Source organism: Cupressus sempervirens, chromosome 8 (genome assembly GCF_028749045.1).
Source record: "Cupressus sempervirens isolate cs-2001-9-10 chromosome 8, ASM2874904v1, whole genome shotgun sequence".
NCBI classification, from domain to species: Eukaryota; Viridiplantae; Streptophyta; class Pinopsida; order Cupressales; family Cupressaceae; genus Cupressus; species Cupressus sempervirens.
Window position 1 is genome coordinate 117,601,974 of NC_143125.1, and position 19,147 is coordinate 117,621,120.

General features: G+C 32.5%; 1 pseudogene; it reads left to right on the forward strand.

The window, feature by feature from the left end:
• Nucleotides 1-1,632: 1,632 nt before the first annotated feature.
• Nucleotides 1,633-2,514, forward strand: LOC149541869 (putative xyloglucan endotransglucosylase/hydrolase protein 8 pseudogene; annotated as a pseudogene).
• The last annotated feature ends 16,633 nt before the right edge of the window (nucleotides 2,515-19,147 follow it).

Genomic DNA, 19,147 nt, shown 5'->3' on the forward strand with positions numbered 1-19,147 from the left:
AACATATTACCAAAAGCTAGTTGTTTTACATGGTTGGCATTGAAAAAAAAAGTTTTGACTAGTGATAGGCTAGAGAAATTCAACATTTCATCAAAATTTAAATGCATTCTTTGTATGGTTCAATGGGAAGATGCTGATCACTTATTTTTAAAGTGTGAATTTGTACAATAGTATTGGCATTGGATTTTACAAGAATTAAGTTTTACCATGCCTTTACCAAGGAAAATTTGGGAATTGTTTCAAACATGGCCATTGTTGTATTCAAATGCACTTTTAGGATCTATTTGGAAGTGCATACTATAAAAAATTATGTGGGCTCTATGGTGAGAGAGGAATAACTAAATTTTTAGGCAATTTTCTTCTTCAATTGATGAAATGTTTTTGGGAATTGAAAAGGTGATATTTGAAAAAGTGAGCATAAATATTAGGAATAGAGATGGGAAAATTATACATACCAACTAGGATGAAACCATTGTGAAGAGATGGAAATATGTTACTATTCCACCTTTCCTTAATGTGGGTAGGCAACAAGGGAGACTAGATAGAAGGAAGGTTAAGTTGATACCATTGAAAGATGGTTTGTGAAAGTAAACTTTGAAGGTGTGTTGAGGGGGAATCTAGGTATTCTGGCTTAGGTGTTTGTATAAGAGATCATTGTGGGAAGGTTATAGCATTAAAATCTCAAATTATCCCTATTGTAATAAATAACATGGCAGAGACTTCAACTTTATTTATTGGTAGGGCTTGTCCTTGTTAGCAAGTTAAAATTATCAAAGATTTACATTGAGGGGGATTTTTTGATTATAATTTAGACATGTATCAAGAAATTTTTTTATAACAGGGAGTTGTTATATTCTTTTAGGAAAATATGAAGATTGATGGACTCTTTTATAGAATGTACCACATCACACACTTACCATGAAGGCAATATGGTAGCAGATTACCTATCAAACATGGGGTGTGATGGGGAGAATGTGGAAGATTAGAACATAGATACTATGGGAGCTGAGCATAATAAATTGATATCACTCATGTATGAAGATCTGGATTGGTGTCAAAAATAATGGTTAGCTCCTATTAGAATGGTAGTTGGGTTGTTGTTGTTGGTTTCTTCAACCAATGGGTTATCATTTGAAGATGTTGCTAAAAACATAGATATTGGTGGGCCAACAATGATTAGCATAGCTACAAAGAGCCATAAACATTTACTAGTAGGAATTGATGGAGAGGATCTCCATTGAAAGTTTGTCTGGAAAGTCTTACAATATATTGTGTTATATGACTCTGTTGTAGCAGAGTGGTTATGGAAGAAACTTGGTCGAGTGGAATTTATACCAAGATTAATGATCCCTCGTCAGTCAAGTCCCCACTTAGATATGGGGAAAATCCTCATCAAAAGCTGCATTTTATATCAATGAGTCCCTGTGCAAGGTGGATGTTGGAGGCATTGTAAGTGTTGTATAACATCATAGAAAGGAAATCTTTTATAATAACTGCTTAGATACAGATGTAGCCTGGAATTGTGTTTCAAAATGTGGAATTCCAACATGACATGGGCTTTGTTAATGAAATCCCCAATGCTTTACATAAAGGAAGTAACAACTTATTTGGTATTAGTAAAAGCCTGCTAAGATGGGAATGACTAGTTCCATGATCCCATTGGCATTTTCCCTACTCTTATTTAATATAGTGAGGTGTGAAACAATAGATTTAGCTAATAGTTAGGATTTTTAAGACAATTTTTAGATTAGATTTGTAGGGGATCATTTTAAGACATTTGGGGATCAACGAATTTGGCAATTGATGCTAGATAAGAAATCAGACTCTAGTTTTCTATCAAAACATAGTTATAGATTTGGTTGGTTTAGCATGAACCTAAAGCTAGTTGGAGGAGATGCTATAGGAATTGTTACTACTTATTATATGGTTTCCAATAACTTTTTTGCAAGAGATGAGTTGGATTTCAAGTTCTTGGGGAACACAAGTGGGCAGCCATATATTTTGGAAATGAATATATATGTCAATGGTAGTGGAAAAAGAGAACAAAGACACATGCTTTGGTTCAATCCCACTATGGATTACCACACATATTTAGTACTCCGGAACAATCATTAGATTGTATTTTTTGCTGATTTAGTTCCACTAAGAGTATATATGAACACTGGCAGTAATAGCTTCCCAAATGAGTAACCTATGAAAGAATACTCAAGTATTTGGAATGTAGATGATTGGGAAACACAAAGGGGATTGGTGAAGACTGACTAGAAAAAGGCTCCATTCATATCCTACTACAAGACATTTAAAGTAGATGAGTGCATGTAGAAGGATCCCTTCCTAGCTCATGTCTCCACAACAACACAAAATTGGTGGGATCATGAATATGCCTGAACCTTAAAAATTGCACAAAACTTGGATTATACTTGGGTCAGGAGGAATTATCTTGTCTATGACTATTGTCTTGATACTAAACATTTTGAACAAATTCCTATTGAATGTAGTGTTTCAACTATGTAATCCTAATTACCTTCACTATATTATAGCATAAATCTTTTATTGTTTCATATTCTTCACTAAAAATTTAAAAAATGTAACAGCACGTTATGTTTCAACAATTGGGCCCATTTGTAATAAGGCTAAGATATAGGGTTTTCTTCCTTAGTTCTTTCCTTGAGGAGCCTTTCAACTAAGGTTTTTTAATTTTATATAGTAGCTCTGCCTACTTTTGCCCCCCCCCCCCCCCCCCCCCCCCCCCCAAAAAAAAAAAAAAAAAAAATATTGACATTATCTTAGGCTAATTATATTGAGGTGTTGCATCATTTCTTTATGGAGAATGTGAAAGGTGTCAGCACACCTTTTCCTAGTCATTTGAAATTGACTAAGGAGATGTTTCCAAAGACACAAGAAGAGGAGGCTAAAATGTCCAAGGTATCTTATGTTTTTAGTTGTAGGAAGTTTTATGTATGTTATGGTATGCACTAGACTAGATATTTTACATGCAGTGGAAGTTGTTAGTAGGTATATGAGTTATCCTAGAATTGAGCATTGGAATGCAACCAAATGAATACTTAGATATTGAGAGGAACATCTAGTAAATCTTTTACTTTTGAGCACTCTACTACTAATTTGCAAGGCTGTATTGACTTAAATTTGGTAGGAGATATAGATACCAAGAAATATATGCTATGCATTTACTATTTGTGGGACAACAATAGGATGAGCTTCTCGGTTATAGAAAGTGAATGCTTTATCCACTGTAAAGACATAGTATGTTGATACTATAGAGGCCACCAAGGAGATGATATGGCTTCATTTATTCAAGGAATAATTGGGATATCCATAGAGGGATAATTATCTATATAAAAATAGTTAGAGTGCCATTCATCTTACCAATAATTTTTCTCTTCACTCAAAGACAAAACACATATAGTTGAAGTACTATTTCATTTGGTCTATTTTAGATGATAGATAGTTAAATCTATACAAGATACATACAAATGATAATCTAGTTAATATGTCTAAACATGTAGTGAAAAGGGAGAATTTAAGCTATTCTTTAACTTTAGTTGGTCTTCTAAACTGAACAAAATAAAGAAACAACTAATTCTAGGGTGGTTTGATCTAGTGGGAGCCTCATATGGTAGCAATATGGCTACAGGATCAATATCCAAGGGGGAGGTTGTTGTTTAGCATGGAGCATGATTAGTCCCAAAGTGGGAGATTGTTAATATGTAGTGATTGATCAAAAAAGTACTACACACTCTTCATAATTTTTGGGGCTTGGGGATTTTTGAGTTGACTCATTGACCATTTCCCAAGGTTGACTCGTCAAGTATTTTTTTGGAAAAAATAATCTAGCCCTAATTTGTAAGTGGCAAAAATATTCTATAAAATGGATTAGGGTTAGGGATTTCAAAATGTATGATGGTTTAGTAGCTTCATGCTTTAGTATTAACCTGTAAGGGATCACATATTATAATTAGGTTGTAATCATTGGATATTAAGAATATTGGACTCATTGCTTGGTGGATGTAGCCCAGGGATTGAGTGAACCAAGTTAAATTTTTGTGTCTTGTGTTCTCTTCTTTGTGTTTTATTATTTTTGATATTTTATAGATTTTTATGTAATTTTTATTTCTATCTCATTTATCCTAAAAGTTATGTTCCTTGTGCTCCTTCTACACAACTATCCAATATCTCCTCAATTTGCTTTGTAGCTATTGGAATACTCCATTGCACTTTTGTGACTTCATCTCCATCACCTTCTTCATGATATTATGTCTGATCTAAAATGTTAAATACTATTGAAATATTTAATTTAGTAGACAACTCTACTTCATAGGCATTTCTAGAATCATAATTTTTAATATCTTGCATGATCCAAACTTATTCATTTTCATCTTGTTATATGTACCCACTGGAAATATGTCCTTTCTCAAATAAAAAATTACTTCATCTCCAATATGAAATTCATTATACCTCCTTTTCACATCTTCCTTAGCCTTGCACAATGTATTCATCTTCATAATGTGCTTTCTCATCTCCTCATGGATGTTCTTCAAATTCTTAGAAAAATCCTTCGCTTTAGAAAACTTATCTCTCGTTTATCCAAGTGCCTTAATTTAGAAGAATTTATGGGATTACTCCCATATACACTTTAGAATGGTTATTTTATAGTACTCCTATTGAAATAATTATTATATGCAAATTTTTCCTATGGTAAAATCAGATCTAATCCTTTTGTCTTATCTCTAACCAAACTCTCAATAAATTTCCAAAGCCTCGATTTACAACTTTTGTCTATCCATTAGTCTATGGATTATGTGATGAGTTGAAATTCAAATCTATCTTCAACTTCTTCCATAATGTACACTAGAAATGCCTAACAAATTTGGTATCTTGATATGAAACTATGGTCTTCAATAGACCATGTAGTCTCACCACTTCTTTGAAAAATAACTCTACCACATGAATATCATCACTAGTCTTCTTGTAGGGAATGGAATGTGCTATCTGTTGGTAACCATATAGACCTAGTAATTTAAAATTTCAGTTTTAGATCTCAAACCTCTTTGAACTAAGTTTAAAGTAGTTCAAATTGGTTCAATTTGTTGAAACAAGTTCAAATGGCTCATTGGCTCAAGATAATTCACCCTAAAAGTTTGAGTTCATATTTCACATTTCATCAAGCTAGTCATTATCTATGATATTCAAACTCAAATTTGAATCTTAGAGGTTATGAGTTGAATATATTAATTAGTTTGAGACTAAAAATTCAACACAATGAATTGGAAGCCTCAAATCCAATTCAAACTAGTATTGGAAATGGTTGAGTTAAATTCAGTACAGATTCTCATACCTAGATGATATGGTTTAGATTAGCTCATGAAAATGCTTTTGAGTATATGAAGGTGCTTTTTGAATCATAGTGATCCAAGTACTTTAGATTCAAATTCATCAAGTCATAGATTTAGAATGATCGATGGGGAATATGTTAATCTATAAAGAAACATTTTGAAATGTGTCAATGCATATGGGATGGTAAAGAATGATGGTTAATTTTGTCTTATATACTCCATCAAGAAATTATGGAGGAGCTGCACTTTTTGTGAGCTCAATAAGAAAAAGGGAAATTGATCAACAAGACTAAGAGTAGGCCCGATGACAAGTGATAGTGATGACTCAAACATATTCAATGAATCATAAAATTCCATATTACTTTTGGTGCTCTAACAAATCTACTTCATTCAACTTCATTGTACTTTTATACAATCCTTGACACATGTCAATGGAGACTTGGAACACTATAGATCATGGACACAAATCCATAAAGGATAAGCTTGTAGGACCTTATTCTCTTTGATTGCTACCCATAATGAGAAGTGTTCAACATTTTGTCCAAATGCATGTCATCACTCCTCCCCATTGGCCGGTGTTGGAGATTGTCATCATAAGAGAAATGAAGTATTTGTGTATGAATGTAGAGCTGATATTCTTCCAAAAGAACTCAGCACAACAAATATGAAACCAATATGTTTGATGGCTAGCTAAAGGAGACCCAACATCTGGACTTCAGTAGCAATCAAGACCCCTAATAGCTCATCTAGTGTCATGGTTATGCTATTAATGTTCGATGAAAGAGTTCAGATTCACATGACATCCCTAACCATAGATTTGAAAGAGAAGAGGACACCAAGAATGGCCAAAAATGGATGGTGACCCTAAATGCATGAAGAGATAGGAAAATTGGATCTTGGGGGGCAGTTATCTACCCATATGACACAAACATTATCACTATTGTGTAAATTTGAAGACAAGAAGAGGCTTGGTGCTCCCTCTCTATCCAATTGTTAAGATGAGAATAGTGGCTATAGTAGCGGCACTTCCCTCTTAAATATCTACAACTCCTCAATTTCTTTTGATCATCTAATTTTCTAATAAAAGGAATTACACAAGATGTTTTGGTTAGGGCATATCAAAATGTTGAAGGTGAGAGCTATGCACATGTAAGACACAATGTGATTTTCATAAGTTTCATCATGCTCATGCTTGAATACAATAGGCTATCTTAGGATAAAAGCTCTATGTGTTAGATATGTATTGGTAAAGTTTTTCTTTCTTTCACATATTATAATATATCGCAATGGTAATGGGAATAGCCCCTGGATCACCATATCACTATTAGTTTCACCTCATCCACCCAAAAAGTATGTAGATGTTTCTAAGTTCAGGAACCTTGATTAAAAGGGTTAATTCCAAATGCAGGGATGGGAAGATACCATGCATTCATATCTTAGGGATAAATGTCTCATCCTATGGTATGGCTCTCTTCTCTCTTGAATCATAACTCACAACATTATTTTTAACCACAATGTAAAGGGAATGATTGAGATTGAAGGTTGAATGATTAGCAACCCTAAAAATATGTGCATCCACTTGGATTAAAGTGTCTAAGATCATCATGGAAAATTTAAAGGCTCTATGGGAGAATGGAGAAGTTCACTATCACATCATTGGATATGTCATGTAGTGTATAAAGATGGATTACAAAGAGTGCCTTGTCCCTCTATCATCAACCTCATGATTTGTGATAACAGATGGTAAAAGTTCTCCACAAATATGATAGGATTAGTTTTGGTTCCAAAGTCTACAAGGAGGGAACATGTGAGCCATGATTTTAAGAGATCTTGGAGGTTTTAACAAGATAATAAAAGAAGGCCAAAGAACATGTATCAATGGAGCACATCGAAGTAGCATGAAGAATTGGGTTATGAAGTCCATGAATGAAAATGACAAAACCATTTAAATTTAGGATGATAAAGTGTGATCTATGCTAGAGATGTTAAATATAAATATGATTGTTTGGACCAATAATTTATTCTTGATAGGTGTAGAGCCAAGTGGCAATAATCACATGAGAATTTCTTGACATACGATGTTATCAATCCAAGAGTGTCGAAATGTTGCATATATACATAATCCAATCAAGTAAATCTCATGTAAAAGTAATAATAAAAAGTTTTAAGGTATGATAAGACTCTTGTAATCAAGGGAAGTGAAATAAAAAGGAAATATTAATTACTAAGTTGTTCAAGGATTGAATTGGGGGAAAACTATAAAAAACTTTTGAAAGAAGAAAATAAATAGGAACTCCAAGTTTGAAAAGAGGTTCCAATTTTTGGCTAGGGAAGACTGCCTCTTTTCTATAGACTTTGTGCTTTCGAGGGGGGGAGTTTTTGTTTTTGTTTTTTTCTATTCTTTTTTAATGCAAAGGAAGGGAATTTCTATTTCTAGATAGCTATTATTGTATAAAAATAATACAATATAGGTTATTTTGTTGTGTTTAGAGGGGATAAACAACAATATATTAAAAATTTGAGTTTAAATGAATGTTTTCTAATCAATATTCAACTTGGAGTGGTATTGATTTTCTCTGAATGTGTATCTATTACATTTGATCATAATCACAATTATCCTTTGGACTTGGTGCTATTGTTTTTCGTATATTTGGAATGAATAGTTTGTCTTTTCTCTAAGTTATTTCCATAATATATTGCTTGAATAAATGGACTTTATTACATTTATTCTCTATTTCCTTTAGTTTCTTAGTTTCTTCACATATATGTCATGTTTATGAGTGGATGTGTGTAAGCCTTTCTTGCTTTTAGGTTAAAAGCATTGTCAATCATAGTGTATTTGATTTATTGTAAATCTTAAATGTGGAGCTATGCCTGGATAAATTCAAAGGGTGCTTACGCTTTTCAATACCAAAGTGATGCAACTGTTAGTGCATATTTATTCTTCCTATCTAGGCTTTTGAGGTTAATTTGTATTTATTTCTTTGGAGGACAATTTGTTCACTAATAGATTTTTGACAACTCTGCTAGGGATTAGAAACGAAGATCGATGTTAATATTTCTTTCCTCAATTTTTTGATTATCTCCATGTGTAGGATATTGGTGACTCTATATAAAGACCATGTCAGATATGAAAACCATGAGAAAGCCAAGGCCAAAACCCACTCTCATAGAACTTTAATTGATGAAGGATAATGTGTTAAGTGAATTCATGGATAGCTATAAAGAGAAAATTTCCCAAGTTGCTAGGAATAATGTAAGTTTGGAAGATGATGCCACATCTTGGCTATTATGGAGAAGCCTTTGTGTGAAATTCCACAAGTTGAAAGAATTAGAAGAAAAGAGAAAAATGCTACAAATATATTAAAAACGGGTATCACAGTTAAGTGAAGATTTGAATGTTGATGAAAAGAAGCTTTGGTTATCTTAATTTTATCCTTTTATTTCAATCATCTTGTCGTGAATGACCAAGAAGTCTACCCAAGTTTACTTCAATCTAATACTGATCTAATTTTAAAAGATGAGAATATTTGTAACAACGCTAGAGAAATGATAAGTCATAATGATGAAATCTTGTCTCAAGTTCCTTTTTCACCTCATGTAGAAAGTTTCACAATTGAAGTTTATGATGATCATCTTTTTCTTAAAGATTCTATTGAAATGCTTTCAAACAATGACCTACCAGAATATGAATCTTTTAATGTCATGGAAGATGGTGAGAATAGCAATTCTTTTTATGTGAATGTTGAAGAAGGCCCCATTATATAATCCTTTTATTTTGAAAATATTGCAGTAGTAGATATTTTTGGTGATGTTTATTTTGAATATGGTGCTGAATTTTGTCTTGAAAAGGACTCTATTGTGACTAAATATTTGGCCAATGGGTTGAATATGGAAATAAAATTGGAGCAAGAGACCTTCCTACTTAAAGAAATGTTATAGCCTCAAGACAAATAGACATGGGTAAATGAGAATAATCAAGATGAGAATGAGAACCATGCTAGTAGTGACAACAAAGATAAAGAACAATTGATAATGAAAGAAGAAGAATCCCTAGTAACATCATCTTAATTCACCTGTCACAATTATGCCATTTTTGCTAAGCATAACGGGACTCAGGGAAGCATTGATGAAGTTGATCTTGAATTCTTTTCCTCTCTAGTTTTAGAAAGCTTGGTATGTGAAATCAATGATGATCATTTTTCTATGAAAGTTCTTATTTGTGAAAATACTGCCAATAAAATGTTAATAGAATTTGAATCTTTTGTCTTTAATGAGAAGGCTGGAAGTAATTTTTCCTATTGTGAAATTGGCGGTAAACCCATGGGAGAATCATGTTGATCTAAAAATAAAAGTGATTTTTGTAATGAAGTAAAGATGCCTTTGGTTGAAGCTTCTCACAATGAAATTATTTTTGAAAAACTTGACACCTCAATCAAAATTCTGGATGATACTCTTCTTAATGAAGAAGAAATCATACATGGATTTCTATCATCACTCAAACTAGATCATCTTTTCAATAATGACTTAGGTATTCATTCAAATTAGATTGAAAATGAAACATTCATTGATAACATGTCTTTTCATTCTTCTATGTGTGACCTTTCTGATTTGGATTGTGGAAATAATGACAATTTGGGAAAGAGAAAAGAAAACATACATTGCATGTTTGATGGTAGTTTGATTCTTGAAAGTGATGAAGAGAGAATGTACTTAAGAATCAATCCTATGTTGGATGAGGCATCTCTTTGTTCATAAGTTGATCGTGATATAATATGCCATATACAAATGGTGATTCTTTGTGACAACATTCTAGATATTCTGCACCATTTCTTGAGGAGGTTTCTATATTTCATTTATTTTTAGTTTAAAGTGAAACTTGGCCAGATGAATGGTGAAGATTGATTCTTAGGGGAAAAAGAGTGCTATGATGAGTTATGGGTGTTTGGGAAGAAATTTTTGATCAATATATTTATATTTTCCTTTAGCTTGAGGTTTGGCATTGAAAAAGTCACCAATAGGAAATGGTTTGGAGTTGCTCCATTAAGGCATGGTTTTCTATTGTAGAAAGGCTCCTACTTCTCTTAGCCAGTGAATGGATTCATGTGAGTTCTTCTTTCTTCTAGTTCTCTTGATAGCCTCTTTTTCTACCTTTCTATATATTGTAAATATGCTTTTGATGTGTTTACTGTTAGTTTGAATAATGTGTAGGCTTCATGCTTGCCAGTATTTAGGTTGGTTGGTTTTGCCTGCTCCCCTCTGCCCTCTTTATAGGAAACTCCTAATTTTTCTCTTCTTGGTGACTCTATTCACCTAGTGGCTAAGGCACTTGCCTTTAGCCAAATATTGTTGGAGTTCTCTATTTTTGAGTCAAAAATAGTCCCATAGTTAGAGCTCCTATTAGTACCCATATAGACTTAGTAATTTAAAATTTTAGTTTTAGATCTCGAACCTCTCTAAACTAAGTTCAAAGTAGTTCAAAGTGGTTTAATTTGTTGAAACAAGTTCAAATGGTTCATTGGCTTAAGATATTCACCCTACAAGTTCAAGTTCATGTTTCAAATTTCATTAAGTCAGTCATTATCTGTGATATTCAAGCTCAAATTCAAAACTCAAAATGGGTTGAAGATATTAATAAGTTTGAGAGTAAAAATTTAACATAGTGAATTGGAAGCCTCAAAGCCAATTCAAACTAGTATTGCAGATGGTTGAGTTAAATTTTGTACAAATTCTCATACTTAAATGATATGGCTCAAATTAGCTCATGTGAATGCTTCTAGGTATACATAGGTGCATTTTGAATTATAGTGATCCAAGTGCTCAAGATTCAAAGTCATCAAGTCATAGATTTAGAGTGATCCATGGGGAAGATGTTAATCTATAAAGGAATATTTTGAAATGTGTCAATGCATATGGGATGGTAAAGAATGATGGTTAATTTAGTCTTATATACTCCATTAGGAAATTATGGAGGAGATGAACTTTTCACAAGCTTAATAAGTCAAAGGGAAACTAATCAACAAGATTGAGAGTAGGTCTGATGACAAGTGACAGTGACAACTCAAACATAGTCAACGAATCCTATAATACCATATTACTTTTGATGCTCTAATAAATCTACTTCATTCAAATTATTTGTACTTTTATGCAATCCTCAAAACATGTTAATGGAGACTTGGAACATAAGAGATCATGGACATGCACCCATAAAGGATAAGCTTGTGGGACCTCATTCTCATCAATTGCTACCCATAATAAGATGTGTTCAACATTTTGTTCAAATGCATGTTGTCACTCTTTGCCACTACCCAGTGTTGGAGATTGTCATCATGAGAGAAATGAAGTATTCATGGATGAATGTAGAGCTGATATTCTTCCAAAAGAACTTGGCATGAAAAATATGGCACCAATATTTTTGATGGTTAGCTAAAGGAGACCTAACTTATGGACTTTAGTAGTGATCAAGACACCTGAAAACTCATCTAGTCTTGTAGTTATGCTAAAAAAATTTAATGAAAGAGTTTAGATTCACATTACATCCCTAGCCATAGTCTTGAAAGAGAAGAGTGCACTAGGACTAGATAATAATGGATGGTGACCCTAAATGTAAGAGATAGGAGAATTGGAGCATGGGGGGTAGTTATCTACCCAAAAGACACAAACATTATCCCTATTGTAGAAACACAAAGACAAGAAGAGGCTTGGCACTCCCTCTCTATCTAGTTGTAAAGATGAGAATAGTGTCTATAGTAGTGGTACTTCCCTATTAAATATCTACAACTCCCCAATTTCTTTTCATCATCGAATGTGCTAATAAAAGGAATTACATGAGATGTTTTGGTCAGAGAATATCAAAACTTTGAATGTGGGAGCTATGCACATGTAAGACACAATGTGATTTTCATAAGTTTCATCACACTCATGCTTGAATACAATAGGCTGCCTTAGGATACAATCTCTATGTGTTAGATACACATTGATAAAAATTTTGGCCTTCACATATTATAATAGATCACAATGGTAATGGGAATAGGGATCACCATATCACTATTAGCTGCACCTCATCCACTTGAAAAGTATACATATGTTTCTAAGTTTGGGAACCCTGATTAAAAGGGTTAATTCCAAAAGAAATGATGGGAAGATACTACACATTCATATTTTAGGGATAAATGCTTAATCCTACAATATGGCTCTATTCTCTCTCAAATCATAACTCACAACTTTCTTTTGTAACCACAATGTAAAGGGAATGATTAAGATCAAAGGTTGAATGATTAGCAACCCTGAACATATTTGCATCCACTTGGGTTAAAGTGTTTGAGTTCATCATTAAAAATTTCAAGGCTCTATGGGAGAATGGAGAAGTTTTCTATCACATCATCGGGTATGTCATGCAGTATATAAAGATGGATTATAAAGAGTCCCTTGTCCCACTATCATCAACCTGATGATTTGGGATAGAATATGGTAAAATTAATTCTCCACAAATATGATAGGCTTAGTTTTGATTCCAAAGTTTGTAAGAAAGGAACATGTGAGCCATGAGTTGAAGAGACCTTGGAGGTGTTAACAAGATAATAATAGAAGCCAAAGAATAGGTATCAATGGAGCACTTTGAAGTAGCATGAAGAATTGGGTTATGAAGTCTGTGAATGACAATGAAAAAAATATTTAAATTCAGGATGATAAAGTGTGATCTATGCTATATATGTTAAACACAAATATGATTGTGTGGACCAATAATTTATTCTTGACAGGTGTAGAGCCAGGTGGCCATAATCCCATGAAAATTTCTTGACATATAGTGTTATCAATCCATGAGTGTCCAAGCATTGTGGATATATGTAAACCAATCAAGTAAATCTTGTGTAAAAGTAATAATAAAAGGTTGTAATGTATGAGAAGACTCCCATAATTAAGGGAAGTGAAATATAAAGTAAAGATTAATTACTAAGCTTTTCAAGAATCATTTTGGGGGAAAACTGAAAGAAACTTCTAAGAGAAGAAAATAAATATGAACCTAAAGTTTAAAAAGAGGTTCCAATTTTTGGCCAGGGAAGACTACCTTTTTTCTACAGACTTTGGGCTTTCAAGAGGGGGAATTGTATTGTTCTTTTCTATTTTGTTATAATGCAAGGGGTGGGAATTTCTATTTCTAGATAGCGATTATTATACAAAAACAACAAAATATAAGATACTGTGTTGTGTTTAGAGGGGATAAACAATACTATATTAAAACTTTGACTTTAAATGCATGTTTTCTAATCAATATTCAACTTGGAGTGGTATTGATTTTCTCTAAACATGTATCTATTGCATTTTATCATATCCTTTGGACTTGATGCTATTGTTTTTAGTATATTTGGAATGAATTGTTTGTCTTTTCTCTATGTTATTTTCATAATATAATGCTTGAATAAATAGACTTTGTGTCATTTATTCTCTATTTCCTTTAGTTTCTTAGTTTCTTCACATCTACATTGTGTTTATGAGTGGATGTTTGTAAAACTTTCTTGCTTTCAGGTTAAAACAATTTTCAATCATAGTGTAGTTGATTTGTTCTAAATCTTACATGGGGAGCTATACCCGGATAAATTTAGAGGGTACTTATGCTTTTCATTAGCAAAGTTACCCAATTGTTAGTGCATATTCAGTCTTCCTATCCAAGATTTTGGGATTAATTTGTATTTATTTCTTTGGAGGACAATCTATTCACTAACATCATATTTGAAAACCTATCAACTAACATAAATATTGAATCATACCCTTGATGAGTGATTGGTAAACCAAGAAGAATATCAAAGCTAACATCATCCCACAACTTCTCTCATATAGGTAATAGCTACTACAACCTTGTATTTTTCTTTACTCATTTCATTATCTAACATGCTTTTCAACTCTATACAAAATTCTTTAAATCTTATTGCAATTATGACTAGTAATAATTCTTAGTAACTAAAGAAATGATTTTGTCTCTACCAAAATGTCTAGCCAATCATCCACTATGATTCTCCTTGATGATAATCTCTCTCATATAACTTCTTGGAATGTACAAGTGGACTCCTTTAAATATCATACCATCCTAGATTATGAAATTCAACCACTCTAGCCTATCAAGTGTAATAGGTTCTATACAAGCTATCCAAGCTTCACCAAAATCAGGATCCCTAGATACAAATTCTCGAGTTCCTTGAACCCAACCACCTCAATCTACACATTTCTGAACAAAAGTTGTATTCTACTAAGAACATTTGAAACTCTATTAGACTTCACACTCTTTTATTTCAAAAAATATATAACTTTATGAAAATTTAATCCATTTTAAATACCTTTGGTTTAATCTTCCTTAACTATTCAAATATTACAAATCTTGATGATCAGTATACAAAATAAACTCTTTAGGAAGAAGATAGTGTATACTCTTCTTCAATTCTTGAATTATAGCATAAAATTCTCAATCAAAAATAATATACTTTCTTTTGGCATCATTCAACTTCTCATTGAAATAAGCAACATGTCTACCTTCTTAGCTCAAAACAACTCCTACTATAGTACCACTAGTATCATACTCTACATGAAACACCTTGTTAAAATCTAGAAGTGCTAAAATAGGTTATTTTGTAACTTTATATTTCAAAAAATTAAAAATAGTATATGCTCCTACACTCCACTTAAATTTTTTCTATCCCCTTCCAATGTTTCAGTAAAGTTTCCACAAATATTGCTAAAACCTTTGATGAAATTTCTATGGAAACTAGCCAATCCATAAAAAGATCTTAATTCCATAGCACTCTATGGAGTAGGTCATTCAAGGATAGCCTTAACTTTCTTAGGGTATATTTTTTGACCTTTTTCTAAAACTACAAATCCTAGGTACACCAACTCCTTCTTCACAAAGCTACACTTCTTAATATTTATCAAAAAAATTTCTTCCATAAAATTCTCAAATGCCTTATGAAAATGCATTAAATTCTCCTCAAATGTCGTACTAAAAATCAAAATTTCTTCTAGGTAAATAATGACATACTTACCCATAAATTCCTTGAGTACTTCATTCATGAGCCTCATGAAAGTGTTTGGGGCATTGGTTAGGCCAAAAGGCATGACTAACCACTCATATAATCCTTCTCTTTCTTGAAGGTAGTCTTCCATTCATCCCCTTCTCTGGTCCAAATCTAATGGTGCCAATTGTTCATATTTATCTTTGTGAAATACACAACTCCACTCAAACAATCTATTATATCATCCATACTAGGCAATGAAAATTCATACTTGATTGTGATCTTGTTGATAGCTCAAGAATATATACACATCCTCTAATCTCCATTAATCTTTGGTTCAACTCATGCACTTTTCTACACAACTCTTTACTTTTCTACAACAACTCATGCACTTTTCTGTTCAACTCTTTACTTTCTACTAGTTTCATTCTGTGTGGTACCTGGAAACTCTTCAAACAAATATGCAACTTTTATAGGTACCTCTTATACTATTGAAAATAGATTGATACAAGTACAATAAAGTGTTTCAATCATTGTTTTGTCACTGGTGTCAAACCTACTATTTTTTGGTAAGACAACTGCTTAGATTATTTGACTACTATCATTTGTTTGATTGATGAAGAGGATTTGATCAAATGAGGTAACATGAGCACCTAGAGAAAAGGCTAAATTATGATATGGAAAAGGAGTACAAGGATCAATTAAGACATTGATATTATAGTGCATTAATTATCTACATATGGTTGCAAAGGATGAATACATAGATTAAGTAGAGAAGAACAAGTAAAAATAATTAAGTCTTCCGAGAAAAATTAGTATGAGCTGAGCAATGTCAACTTTTAGTGCATGCCGAGTGATACAGTGTAAGCCAAGTAAAGTTTGGTTGATGCTGAGCAACAATAAACTTTAGCTCATGCTAAGTGATTTGATAGTGGATGTTGAGTAATGCAGTTTGTGTCAAGCATCAGTAGCAAGTTAATGTTGAGTGTCAACATTATGAGAAAGATGATGAATTTGATGAATCCAAGCTAACAAGTTTGATTTCTTGGATTGTGTGAACCATGTGGAAGAAAAGCTTGGTTATTTGGTAGAATAAAATTTGAGATAAACCATTTTGAGGTGAATTCAAAGAGAATTGAAGTAAAAGTTTCTAGAAGGGGATAAATAAAAAGATGGGTATATTCATTGAATCCTACCTAATCCTTCCTAACCCTAAAATGGATGATAGAAGATGAATGGAAAAAAAATCTTAATTTTCTATATATAGAGCTGGCTAGTTAGAAGCAAAATTTGTCATGTAAGAGAACCTAAGGAAGACAAGGAGTCTAAGGTATTACTTCATTCAGTGACCAAAGAGAAGGGATTGCAATTGGCAAGCAAAGCAAGAAGGCTTAAGGGTATGAATTCTTTAAGGATGAATAAGCTATCAAATTTGAAGTGTGTGAAAGCCAAGAAAAATGGAGGACTAAAAAAAAGATCTAAAATTTGTTGTGTTGTAATTTGTTATCAGATCAAGCCTTACTATTACTTTCTAATCATTGTACTAGTCTGGGGTAAATCCTTTGGATTAAGGTTGACCTAATAGTCATTTGTAAATCCTTTAACTGGGTGACATTCCAAGTGAATGATCTAAAGTCCTCTAACAAGGCTCACTCCTAATAGGGTGATTGAAATCCTCTAACCAGGCCACATTTAATAGTGTGCATTGTAACCTTTAACAGGGTTGGCCTTTCACAAGGTATCAGTTTAGAAGAGTGAGAATGAGTAGCATGTTATTGGTGATTTTTCCCAAATTAGATTTCCATGTAAAATCATTGTGTCAAATATGTTATTGAATCTATTATTTTTCATGCTTACATTTATGCAAAGTTGATTTGAACATAACCTACAAGTTTAAGTGATTCTATGATTGAATGGATGCATGAATGATGAATACGTTTTATGGATATGGGTTCACTAAGTTGTGAAATTTTTTATTTGTACATCTAAACCTTGGATAATAGATTCAACCCACTCTCAGTTATTCTAAAGAATTGTAACAATTGGTATCAAAGCCATCTATGAAAGAGGATTAGTTTGAAGGAACTAGAAGAAAAAGATCAAGATGCCAAAAAGAGAGGTAGCCAAGCTTAATACAAATAACTTTCTTGCATGAAAAAGTCTAATAAAGCTACACCTAGGAGGTGTTTGAGTTCATATACAATCTACCATCACCATAAAGTATGTTGATCCTACTAGAGCCCTAACTGTTGAAGATCTAAAAAAGAAAAAATAACAAAACTAGGAAATGTCTTAGATTGCCTCTACCCTAAATTATGCCAAGTTTGATGATAGTGCAAATAAAATATGATATGCTCTTCAAACAATTTATGAAGGAGACACGAATGTTCTAAGAGCCAAATCTAAAAGTCTTAGAGGTAAGTTCGATGATAGAAGAATGCAAGAAGGTGAGAATGTTGCTCAATATTTCTCTAGAATAAAAGATGTTGTTAATGCAATAAGAGGAGCTACTGGTAAGATATATGATAAGATTGTACTAAGAAAATTTTTGAGAACATTGTTGTCCATTTATGCTATTAGAGTTTTTTCAATTCAAGAATTGTGATGTATACTAGGTTCTAAATCAACTCTTGAAGGTCTAGTAGGTAGGCTCACTACTTCTGGGCTATTTAATTTTGATAATTTTAAATCTAACAATGTTGAATCTTCTTTCAAAGTTAAGCTACCATTGGAGGAATCTAATGAGAAGAAGAAGAAAAAGGTAAAATATGTTTCTAGTTATAGTGATATAGATGAGGAGGATATAAAACTTGAAGCACTAGTAGCAAGGATATTTTATAGAGGTAAAGGAAAATTGAAAGGTAAGTTACCTATCATGTGTTTTAATTGCAATGAGGTTGGTCATATTGCTGCTAGCTATCCAGAGAAGAAGAATTATAGAGGTGGAGACAAGTACAAAAATACAAGAGATGAAGACAACAAAGATTACAAAGATAAAGACAAGAAATTTTGCTACATTGCTAAAGAAGAAACTAAAGATGGATATGATGATCATGATGATAAAGTGAAATATGTTGAGATGAAAGATGAATTTGATGAGGATGAGGAAACTCTACTAGTGTCTTGTGTGAACAAGAATGATAGATGTATCATTGACAGTGGGTGTTCACATCACATGATTGGAGGTAAAAGTAAGTTCATACCTTGAATTATTATGATGGAAATAGTGTAAGGTTTGGTAATGATGCACCTTGTATAATAAAAGGAAAAGGTTCTATCAAAATCATAGAAAATATTTTATGTGACAATGCTTAATATGTTGAAGGACTTAACTAAAATTTGTTGAGTGTGTCACAACTGAATAGTTTAGGTTGTAAGTTGAGTTTGAAAACAAGATTGCTAAGATATATGATATTGATGGAAAACTAATTGGAAAAGGTGATCAAACTAGAGGTAATCTATTCTACCTTTATATGGATGATGCTACTTGTTTGGTTGTAGAATTTTGATGTGTGGTTATGGTACAAAAGATTATATCATGATAATTTTGATAACTTGGTTAGTATCAGTAACATGCCAAGAGTTAAAGATTTACCTAAGTTGAAGAAACCTGACAATATAATTTGCAAAAAATGCTAGTTAGGAAAAATGACAAAATCAAGTTTTAAGAGTAAGATTCATACCTCTAAAGGAATATTGAAGATTATTTGTACTGAATTGGGTAGAATAATTGATGTGCAAAGCTACAAAGGTGATAAGTACATTATGCTATTTGTTGATGATTATTCT